The 12,482-nt window shown below is 39.6% G+C and overlaps 1 protein-coding gene across 2 annotated transcripts in view; it reads left to right on the top strand.

The window, feature by feature from the left end:
• The window catches only part of LOC120895637 (protein FAM13A), a 42,759-nt gene that overhangs the window by 2,874 nt on the left and 27,403 nt on the right, over nucleotides 1-12,482 (top strand). Inside the window, exon 1 of one of the 2 annotated variants that reach the window (XM_040299146.1) lies at nucleotides 10,253-10,651. The exons of the other annotated variant lie outside the window; for it this stretch is intronic. The gene's annotated coding sequence lies outside the window, so the exon portion shown is untranslated. Of the gene's footprint in view, nucleotides 1-10,252; nucleotides 10,652-12,482 lie in introns of those variants that run through there. 2 annotated transcript variants of the gene reach the window in all.

Here is a 12,482-nt window from a genome sequence, read left to right on the forward strand (position 1 = left end):
ATCGGTTGTTGAGCCAAAGAAGAAGGGATCTCATAAAACGTCTGAAAACTAGGACTCAATACATGTAATTAATGTATGGTTTAGGCTTATTAAAATTAATATTATTATGGCTTCGACCGTATTTGAGGCTTACTTTATGTCGGTTTAGGCTTAACTGAAGAAAACAATAGGCTGGTAATAACTGGTATGGAATCACATTGGCCTATGTTCGACTTTTCGCTTTCGAGTTGGTAAATAGAATTGAACAACCTTCGATTTTATTTAAAAAAAAAAGAAGTAGATTGCTGGAAGATATTGGCTATTTTTAAAGAAATCTAAACCATTCATTCCATAAACCAGATGCTGACTCCGCAGCTTCTACTATGTAGAGCCTGGTTCCATGTTATATTTGTAACGAAATTTGTGTTGTTGCTTGTAATTTCATTTCTTTCGCAAGTTTCAATAATGTTTGTTGTTATTTTTTCTTAAAATTGCTACGAAATACTTTGTTGAACTTCAATGAAAAACAACTGAGTTTGTTATTTTAAATGTTATAAATAATGTGTCGAAATCACCCCACATGGTGTCGATTTTACCCGCACTGCAGTCTTGATTCAACAAAAACACATTTTTTATCAAAACGCATTCAAAATCAATTCAAGAACCGTTGTTTCTCATAAGATTATACATAATGAGTTAAAAAGCTTTTTTTATGATTACTATTAGCTTTATAATGGCAAAAGTATTGCCATCAGGAGAAAATCATAAGGTCTCGAAACTACCTCCACCTCCCCTACTAGATGCTTTTGTTGTGCTCCACGCGTTTGGTACGAGGTGCGAGATCACCTTTGATTGATTTGGCTGGAAATTACGTCGAGAACGGTGTTCAAGGCTTTTTACCCTCGATCCTTAGGCGACGGCGGTTGTTTACGACAGGGAGCTTTAAAAGTTGTTTATTTACTTTTTAGTGTAAAGAGCGGCCCCATTCTCGGTCATGGTCCATGTTGTATGTGCTCACTTATATAAATTCATTTTGGGTATCGTTTAATCGCTAAGAAGAGTAACAATTTAGTACATTTTTTATTAACTTCAATTATTTATTTCAGTTCATGCAAAATGAGGCTAAATAAAAAAAAGTATATTACACCATTAATAAACCTCCGACCATAAATGAAACCCCCCAACAGAGCGAGCTGTTTACTGTTTGTTCTAGAAGCTGCTTTTTAAGCTACCATCCGCCCTGCTGTCTCCCCGTTTGTTTCTGTATCGCATTTGTCCGCTCCCATGTGCGGGCTTAGCGGGTTAGTTTGCCTAAGCTTATCAATGTCGCACGCAAGGGAGGCGAGCAGTACGGGTGCATTCTCCGGAGGACAGCCGTCAGCTCGCACAAACACATACGGCACCAGAATATTTAATGCATCGCACGCACCACCACCCCGGTCGCATTGTCGGTCGGTCGAATCTGTTCCGTTTTGCGCGATGCGTTTATTTTAAGCTGCACCTCGGTGCGAATGCAAATGCGGTGAAGGTCGCGCGCTGGAGACGGGGCTGGAATTGTGTATTATGCCTTTTTGCGGCAATGTGTTTTACGCCTCTTTTACGGCTCTGTCCAAAGAATTTTCTGGACCAAACATACTCACTGAAGGAATTTCATTTCGCACTTGATGCCTTGGCATTCTAATAATACAGAACCAATTTATTCTTCATTTCGTTTTAGCAGTTTTTAAACTTGAATCGACGACAGTGTTTGGCGCATCTTTAACTCGGCAACATGTGCCCTTTTTGGGGCTGACTGGGCAAAACAAATCAATTTATCATTCGACCAATATCGCAAAAAGGCTCATTGATCCGTAATCCCATTAGCGAGACCACCAACCATTTAGAAAGCATATGGGGCACGACGAGCGACCGTCCGATCTGTGCCCTGACAGTTTGCCAGCTTTTTTTGCTACCTACCCAGTGGCAATTCAATAATTCGCTCTTTCCTTTGCCAAAACCAAAGAGACAAGACAAGTTTCGTTTGGCGGCCTGGACATTGGCAAATCAAACCCTCGGTGTCTCGGTCCGGTCATCAAAAATTTGGTATTACGATCAGTAATTAATCGTGCATTTAACGTGTACCGGCGACACATGGTTTGGTTATGTCGTATTTGGGTTTATTTTTAATTCCCATCCATTCCGTCCCGATCCATTCCGTGTCCCGGCTCGTTCGTGTGTTGTGCCAATCCGTGCGGCGTTGCTGACGCAAAATCTATTTACCGCTTTCCGGTTGGAGGGGTTGTGTTTTTTCTTCCTCTGTTTTTAATTTGCCTTCTTCAATTTGCCCACTCCATAACAAGGGATGGAACCATTTATTGTAGTTCTATTTCGAGGTGTTTTCCTCCCGTTGCCTTACCAAGCAAAGTATGCAATATCGATTAGCTCTCTGTTGCTCTGTCGATATTCATCAGTGCACTTTTGCACAGCGGCGAAAACCGTCGTCCGTTTTTGTTTTGCTTTCTTGTACTTTACTCTACTCCTTGACATTAACATTTCCTTTCACTGAGGGGATTGGTACATTTCTACGGCGCAAAAAGTCACCGAATACAAACAAAAACAACACCACACCTAAACCGGAAGCAAGAGCGTATCAGGTTTCGACCGGCACCGTCAAGACACGTGCCTAAGACAACAACAACAACAGGAAAAATGTTGCAACACCCAATAGACCGAAGCACATTGCAGGCGAGGTGCCGTCGTAGGTGGTTGTCCTTTTGTTTGCCGTTTGTGTCTTGTAACATACTGTTCCGACTGTCCTAAAGCACAGGTGCGCTCACACACTCGATTGTGCCTTGCTGAGCTTAAGCCCTACATTTGCATGCCAAAAAATGGGAGAAGGAAAACGAGAGAGGAAAATGCAAACACAAAACCCGCAAACACACACGTGGTGGCACCGTTCGGAAGTGCTGCACGAGGAAAGTTTGGTCTTCCGAACTGGACGAACGATTCTACTATGCATTAATCGATACGGTTTTCATCGCTATGGAAACGAATATTGATACGGTATAGGCTTAAATAATCCAATAAAAGTTGCACATTGTGGTCTAATGTGATTAAACTGCCTTACTGCCTTACACGTACTGTAGAAAGCCTGTGCAAATTGATTACAAAAGCAATTGATTGATTGAATTGAAAAAGTTTGATAAAAGAAAAGCAGCGGAATTTGGTGCCACCTTAAGCATTTAATGGTATAACTCACTAAAACGTGTTTGTCAAAAGCCGATTTAAATCTCATAACCATTTTACATCTTTTTCCTCGGTCATAAATGAATTTCGCTTGAAAGAAGTGCAAACAAAACTGTGTTTGAAGCGTTTTAAAAAGAGTCCAAAAAGGTGTTGTTTTTTGGGCACTGGGGCAAGAGTGCCACCCGTATGGGGCAAGACGGCCACCTGAATAAAATAAACGAATTTCTTGGATAATTGGACATTTTTACGTGAGTGGCACTAGTGTATGTATTCCTACTTGTCTTGAGTCTCCAATTAACCTTTTTTGACTACAAACTGTACTGCAATATCTTAGCTACTGGCTAAGACAGCTTTTCCGGGGCGTAATCCGCGCATAATAGCGCACCATATCGCTGCACGCTACACTCTTGGCACACTTGCCCCGAATAGCGATGACTCTGTTTAACGCAAAACTTTAACTTTTTTTAGTGACAAAATAATGGTTTTTTTTTCAACCAACCGCAAAAAAAAAACCGCTTTTTCACAGCTTTATGGTGGTATTAATATTTTCTCGGTTTGTACCTATGTTTTTCGAAAGCTTATTTGGTGGTATGGTTGAAAAACTACACTGTTCTACTCAATTTTGATACTCAACATAAAACAGTTAAACTTCTTCTTCTTCTTTGGCTCAACAACCGATGTCGGTCAAGGCCTGCCTGTACCACTTATGGGCTTGGCTTTCAGTGACTAATTGATTCCCCCCATAGCAGGATAGTCAGTCCTACGTATGGCGGCGCGGTCTACTTGGGGATTGAACGCATGACGGGCATGTTGTTAAGTCGTACGAGTTGACGACTGTACTACGAGACCGAAAACAGTTAAACATATTGCGAAATTTGGCACAGTATACCTAGTCATTGGTACGAAATCATCTGTATACTCAATTGGTCATTTAACAGTTAAGTTAGTTTAAGTTTTTCCGAAACAAAACGCTTGTCACTGTTCCTCTATTGCACTCTTACCCCAAATTCTGCTACAGTAAATCCAAAAAAGTGAAAAAGCATACCAAAAATGATAGGGGAACCTGGGGCAAAATGGTTAGGTGGGGCGAATTGTTTCCTTTAATTTTTGGCAAATTAACACGGTTATGATGATTTCTAATGATTCAAAAACATCTAATACAATGTTTAAAGCTCTCCATTAACGTTTCATAACATAAGATTTCAAAAAAATGAATAATTTAGTAAATAAAATGTTTGCTCTAAGCGATGTAAATTTGGTCCATTTTGCCCCTTTGTTTTGATGTGTTTTGACATTTTGTGTGAGACCATTTTGCCCCATAGCAAGACCATTTTACCCCATTTTCACCACATTTGACGATGATTTTTGAAATACATTTTAAACGTATATATTTGTTATTAATACGTCATCTTATGATTGTTTTTTCATGAAGAAGATGTTGAAGTATGGATTGATGTTAAAATAACAGTGGAAAGTGGTTTAACCAATAAGATATAGCTCAAAATCCTTAACCGGTCCATTGTACCCTGTTTTCCCCTAATGACCGCTCCAATGACAAAGGGTTTCCCACTCTTGTTTGCTATCAGTTAAGTTAAGTTTATGTTTTAAAGTGGAATTGATTGCATTGTGCTGTTTTGTATAACTCATGTCAAATAAGTTGCATTTCTAACTGTCTGTGGCTATTTTTATTATTTTATTTATCACGCCACAATTTGTTTATGTTACGAAATGTACCATTCATCGTTTCACATTGATTTTTGGATTTTAATTCCTTGATCTACTTCCCCCTTTGTGTGTAGATGTGCGTTTGGAGCAAAATGCGAATTATCTAAGAAAATAATATTTAAGATTGTGGCATTTTTTGGCTTTTTGAATTCCCATTTTCCCTTATATAAGAGGGGCCCATAAACCCATTCATACAGCATTTTAATCGCTTCAACCCCTTTTCTCGAAGCCGCTCTGGTGATGGCTTGTTTGCTCTGTTTTCTTCATCTCGCTTTGTCGCTTCCGATATACCCGACTCGTGTTGTTGATAAATAAATTCAGCACGTTCCGTTCTGGATGCATTCTCGATTGCGTCATACTGAGTGTGTGTGTTCTCTCGTGCACGCTCATTGTGGTCATCGTGGTGGTAATGTAATAGTGGGTAATTTGCATATTTCGCAAAGGGTAGCAGGGGAGTTAGGAGGCAATGTGTCGCCAATGCCGTGGGGGAAGCAAGCAAGGGACGCGCACGATGGATTAAATTTCACTTAACTGTTTGCACATTAACCGTGCGTTGATCTGCGTGGAGAAGGGTGGCTGTGCGTGCGTCAAACGCGTGTATTAGCATTGTTCTTTTCTCATTTTCTATTATCGATTTAATTGGTATATAGTTTATTGTTATTATTATTCATTTTAATTTATTATTTTGATTATCATTTAGTCGTGTTTAATGGGTCGAACGTTTGGTATTAAGTTACAATTTGTTAACTCTAATCCTCTTACAGGGGTTTTCATGAGTTCTCATAGCTGTGGGACACTTCCTAGGCTCTTTCTTATGCGAAGTGAACTTCATATGATGGAAATTGGACTAAATGGCACCCTTTTTGAACAGGCTTTTTGAAAATTCCTATTGGATTTGTCGAACAAGGGTGCTATAGAGTCCAATTCACATTAAGTCCATTTCAAATAAGAAGGAGCCAACAATGTGTCCTACAGCTATGAGAACTCCTGGAAAACTCTGTATTTTTGGAATATTTTCTATCATGTCTGAATATTTTTCATTTCATCAATAAATATTTTATCTGATTACTTGTACTGTAGCTCTCAACCTTGCTACAAAAGTTGAATGCTGAAATGCTGAATTAAATACAATGATACAAGCGCCATTGTGTCCTCCTTTCTAACCTATTTTTCTTCCGAAAAGAAAAGCTCCATTATTCTATTCTCTCCGGATTTCGATTAGTTTCGTCCTTGTGACAATTTTTACAGACAGATGGTGGCTAATACGAGCTTATGTGACGATATGATGTCGCACCGCACCAGACACCAGAGACACGTTACAGAGAGTTTTCGCCTTCGCGCGGTTTTTTTTTTGTTAGTGGTCCTCCCACAAATTCACTTTTGTTCATACATTTTTCTGTGTCGCCGAGTTTTCGTTTTGCTTCCACGCCATGATTTCCCATGCTCCCTACCCCATCATTTACCCAATGGCGCGATTTGCTACGGATGCCTGTGCCGGAAAAAGGAACCTTGACAATTTCCTTCGCACCTGTGTTGTACCAGAACCAGCGCCTTTTCTCACGCTTTTTTCTCCTTTTCCCTTTGTTTTGGTACACAGAAGAGACGCGACTGGCGTGTATGTGTCTTTGTGTGTGCTACTTGTGTCGATCCAGTGAAGGACCAACTTCACCACACCATATTCCCCCCTTGTCGACGGGGAATCACTTCATCAATAACCTCCGCGAGGCACGAACGAACGACTTTTCCGCCGAGATCGCAATCTCGGAGCGTGTGCAGTGGCGAAAGCACAAAACCAGCATGTGCGCTTACGGCGCATACTCACGTTTATCGATTATGCAACGGTGTTCAGGACATTGTTCAGGCGGTGTCGTCGCCGCAGGACCACCGGGAGGTCCTGCTGACTCTCCGTTCGGAGCGAGTGCTCTCCGTCCGTGCGCGTAACGCACCTGTATGAATGGAACGCAGGAAAAGCTCCGAGCTCCGAGACGGGGGCAAAACAGCACACGAGAGAGAGATAGAAAGAGACTGATATCTATGATCTTCGTTTAGTTTGGGGCTGTTGACTCTCGAGCAAGCTTTTCTGGAGGCCAATCGGGTCGGGTTTTGTTGTAAATTAAATTTTCCGAAGCACGAACGAATGAAAAACTCTCGCCATTCCGAGTGGGAGAGCGACTATTTACGAACGAGGTGCAGTGAAAATCGACAAAACACATCCCCCGACAGGCAGGCGGCCATGCGCTTTGGCGCGGCAAATGGAGGAATTGGGTCCTTGCCGAACGAATGAGATCATGGTCCCGTCGTAAAGGATGGCTGGAAGATTTTATCTTTCTTTGTTGAATAATGCCACAGCTTTATTGGAAGGACATGCTTTTCCTAATAGAGGAAAAATGATAGAAAAATGCTTCTATTTTAGTTTTTGGGAGTATAAATGAATTCAATTTATATAATAAGGCATAAATTGTTATATCCGAAGTTAAAAATAATATACATAAACCTTGCCAAAATGTAAACATCATTTGCAACGTCTTCCTCTGGAATTTCGTGTCTCGCTATTTGCTGAAAATATTCCGCGCATTGTTGATGTCGGTGGTAGCAGCTCCAAACGGAAAAGCTGGGGGCAGCAAAAAGCTTCCAGGATATGTGGGGCAAATGCTCTCCCGCATTTTTCACATCGCCAAATTTTCGCCGTTTTCTCTCTCACTCTCGCTCTCAGTTCTGCCATGATAAAAAAGGACCCATACTCATCCCAAGCAAGCCTTGCAATCGAGAATGCTGAAAACAACCCAAATAGCATTGGAGCGTTACGTTTCGCGATTTTTGTATGGAGGCGTTACTGCTCGCTACCTGCTCATAACACTGCTCGATAGCAGTCCTTAGTGAGCAGGTAGCGTGTAACATTCTATGTAAGCTCAATGAAAGCTCAAAGCTCAAGCGTTACTTAGCGAGTGCTCGAACCACAGTATAACGCTGAGGGTTCTGTATTCGGATGTAAACAAAAACACACACACTTTTTTAAAATTTCGATGCACATTGTCCAGTACAACGATAAAATGTATTTTATTTAACTATTATTCAATACTTACATGCCCCAATACATGGTTTTACACGTTTAAATACGATTTCAACCATCACTTTGGATGGTATCAACGGATGCCGACGGCGTTGTTGTCTCTGCGTCAGGCACATGTATTGTTGCCGCTTTTACCCCTCGGGTGAATCGTTAGAAAGCTGTATCACAACGATTAAACGCTCTAAATGTACCACTTGTAAAGCGATACAAATAAAATAAAACACATAATACACCGTACAACACACTTCTTCGCAACACTTGCACATAAACACCACTTGTCGATGCGGTGATACAATGTCCTGGTTGCAGTGGAAAAATAACAAGGAAAGATTAGAATGCTTTCATATGTGACATTATTTTATAATACTTTCCTTTCCATGCTATTTTGTGGTGTATGGCAACGTTGGTTGAGAATGTGCCGATCACGATCACAGCCGGCTTTAGTGATTGTTGTAGAAACTGTAACAAAGATCAATATCATTAAATCTGTATTATTTTTACAATTCATTGTGATTTCATGAAAAAGTAAAGTAAAAGTGAAAAAGTAAAACATTTCATCTTACCGGCGTCGTATTTCGTCGGCATACACACACACACACAGCTGCTCGATCATACTCGGACGAATGTTGCCAAATTTCGGGATGAAATGATGTTTTTCCTGTGGAATAATGTGTTCAAGCATTAAAAGATGGTTTATTTACTGAAATATGCACAGAACACTTACCTTTTCCCGAGTTTTCACATAAAATTTCACGATTATTCTGCACACAATCTTTACGGGCGGTTGTCCGTGTTTGTTTACGTTTCTAACTTGACAGATATGCGAGCTGTCATGTGACGAAGTCAAATACATTCAAACCTCGCCAATTGCAAGTCTGCTTTTTCAATTGAATACAAAATTCCGAGTTGTTCACATAAATATGAGAAAAAGTCAGTTTATCCACATTGTATAAAATAACAAACATGACAAAATACGCAGACATTAGTCGTGTTACAAAATGTCTTTCTAATAAACAAAATCTATCTTTTTTTTGTAGACATATGATATAAATGCAATTAGCGAGCTCTAATTGTATCATATATATTGCTATTTTCAAAGCGGTTTAAATTAAAACAAACATCAGTGTTTTTTTAAATAATCAGAAAGACAATTATAAACTTAATAATGATTAAAATGTATTTTATTACATTTATGTACAACGATAACCTAACTAGTAAGCATGTTCATGCACGTGTGTAATTATTTGGTAATTTTTTTGTGATCCCAATATGAATGTTATTAAGTAAAACAGACAATTTACTCTGTTCCTTTTTCAATTCTTCAAGATAAGGTTTTTTTAAAGTAGAAACATGTAAGTTTGTTTAAAAAAACATATATAAATACATATATAAATACACATACATATATAAATACAAATTTAGAAATATAAATATATATATATATATATATATATATATATATATATATATATATATATATATATATATATATATATATATATATATATATATATATATATATATATATATATAGATATATATATATATATATATATATATATATAGATATATATATATATATATATATATATATATATATATATATATATATAGATATATATATATATATATATATATACTTATATATACATTTTTCCATATGGTATATAATATACTATATATATAAGTTGTTAATATAATTATGTTTATATCATTATACCGATGGCGGAAACCTTTAATTTTTTCATAAAATTTTAGTACAAGTTTTTGTTACTTTTGTTTTAAAATATGTGATCTGAATCGTTATGAAATATCCATCACTCATCTTTTCCAAATTCAGTTAGACCATCTCGTTTTGCTTTGAATTCTAAGTCAGAATGTATGGGGTGCGCGGTACGGGTAAGAAGAACATAGGGGCGGGGGTACAAATAAACGCATCACAACACCAAAGTCTGGGTGAGACGGTGATGGTGTGAAACGCTTCTTGCTTCAAGCTCTTGCGGTAACAGCGTTAAAGGCAACAACAACAACAGAGAATAACGCATCGCGTAGAAACAAACACACCGTTCGTGGGTATGTCAGGGGGGGAAACAACGGGAAAAGCTCAATTCTCTCTCAGCGATGCCGCTTGGGAACCAAAAGTCCGCTCTCTCTCTCTTCGCAGCCGGACACAACAATCGTTCTCAATCGTGCCCGTTTTAGGTTGAAAAGGAAAAGCCTTTGGGAAGGAAGTAGTAACCGATCGAGAGCTCTAATATTCCTAACTGGAAGTCAGTTCGTACCAGTCACGAAATATATCCGGGTCCGTGTGCGTCCAGAAAGAGTTTGTGTGTGTGTGTGTGTGTGTGTAGTATCCCTTCTAGCTGAGGAGGGTGGGGTGTTGATAGAAAGGGTTGCCATCTCTTGTCCATGCAAATTGAAAGAGCATTTAATATGTGGAATAATTTACGCGAAAACCTTCGCCAACGAATGGTTTTGCAGGCAGAGTCTGCTATTATGCTACAGTGAGTGTGGCAGCGTACGTGTGTATGTGTTCCTGTGTGTACGTGTGTACGCTTTACTGTGCACAATAAAAATGTGCAAAAATTGTGTCAAACATCAACGACGAGATTAAAGTGATTGCATCAGGCGACGACGACCCTCAAGGTGTATGTGAGTATTCGCGATAGTAAAACAGACAAAAACTCATCTTTCTGCTATCTGGTGGAGCAAGAAAGGGGGAAAGGAGGGAGATGGTATTTTGGTGAAATTGATTTTCCCTATTGCTGCATGCTGCTGCAGTGAGGACGTGCTGGAGAAGCCAAGACAAACTCACCCTTATCGAGCGAAGAGGAAAGCGGGCCTTAGAGAATTACTCGAGCGTAAAAGAGACAAAAGAGGTTGCTACGCATACGCGTATGTGTGTGTGTGTGTGTGGGGATGGGATGTGGTCTCGAACAGAGACTGGCACTGGGCAAAAAGGATGTGTTGTAAAGTCTTACCTCTTTATTTGTTTTCCTCCCTTTACCATTGCTTCCTTAGCCTACTACGACGCATCGGTTACATGCTCTTTGTGCCTTGCTTGTGTGTGTGTGTCTGTGCATAAAGCTTTTCCTTGTCGTGGGCAATGGAAGCACTGGTGTGTGTGCTTGCGTGTTTGTTGCTGTTTAATTCCACCCACTAAAAATAGTGAACCGGAAAGGCGGCGGGGTGAACGAATTCGTCCAGTTTTCGTCCCTGTCGGGGTGAGACCTCGACGACGCATGGAAGGGGGGCATAAACAGTTCTGCTGTGTGAAGGATTATTTCTGTGATTGAACAGGATTCTTGGTACTGAGGAATGCGGAAAGTGAGGTTTTAGGATAAATTAAATCCGGGAGGTTTTTTTCTTCTTTCGTCCGTTGGTTTGTGTATTTCACACCCACACTAGAACTAGGAGATGTTGTAATCTTGGAAAGTGATTACGGAGTTTCACTCTCACTCTTTGTCTCTCTCTCTTTCTTTCTCTCTCACATACAGACACACTCACTCACATACATTCTCTCTAAATTTATAACGAAGGAAAATCTATCGTTAATTATTCGCAGAATTGTGTTCTTTGCTTTGTTTTTTTTTTTTGATTGATTGGCAAGGAGGCTGATTGATTTATGTTTCTTATGTTTTTTCTGGAAATATAATGAACTACAAATAATGACTAGCACAATAGATAAGGCATCGTTTTGAAGTCGTCAGACTCTCAAGGACGCAGCTTCTTGTATACTCTTTGTGTGTCGATTTGTGTGTGATGAGAAAGGAGTTTCATTTCACAATAATGACTGATTGTAACTACAAGATTTATTTTATTATTAAGACGGAGATTTATTTCTTTTTAATTTTGGAGTGCAATTATTCAATTTACTTAAAAACATGCTCTATTCTTTACATAATTCACATTAATTCTAGGATAAAAGCCTAGCCGTATTGTTGTCCCAAAGACGCAAAGATTACATCATACGGAGCGAAACCCCGTTTTATGACATCGATCCTTGCATCAGAATATACTAATTTGCTGCTCGCTCACCCGGCGATTGTTGTTCGCCACGAGGTAAACAAATTAATTAATCTTCAAACTGTGCTTCTCCTATACGCAGTGTCAGCCAGCAACACTGCAGCCGCGCTCCCAAATCACACCCCCCTCAAAGCACGAATTGTTGTTGTGCTGTTACGTTTGCGAGTTAAAATCCAAATCGTCGCCGAACTAATGCCATGCCCGACCTAAGTCACGTAGGCCTAAATAAAACCGCTCATGCTCTCTTCGTTTCATCCCCCTTTCTTCATCCCTCTACTCTGTGACATGTTGTGTCGGATGTCCATTGCTATTATATGCCGCTATGGGCGTCTCGGGCAGAGCGTCGTGACGAGAATTTATGCATCAAATGGAGCTATAGACCGATGCACGAAAAGAGAGAGAGAGCGTGAGAAGCCCTTCCGTGTGAGCGTTTTTTTGTGATAAAGAGAGCGACAGC

This window comes from Anopheles arabiensis, chromosome 2, assembly GCF_016920715.1.
Source record: "Anopheles arabiensis isolate DONGOLA chromosome 2, AaraD3, whole genome shotgun sequence".
Lineage (NCBI taxonomy): Eukaryota > Metazoa > Arthropoda > Insecta > Diptera > Culicidae > Anopheles > Anopheles arabiensis.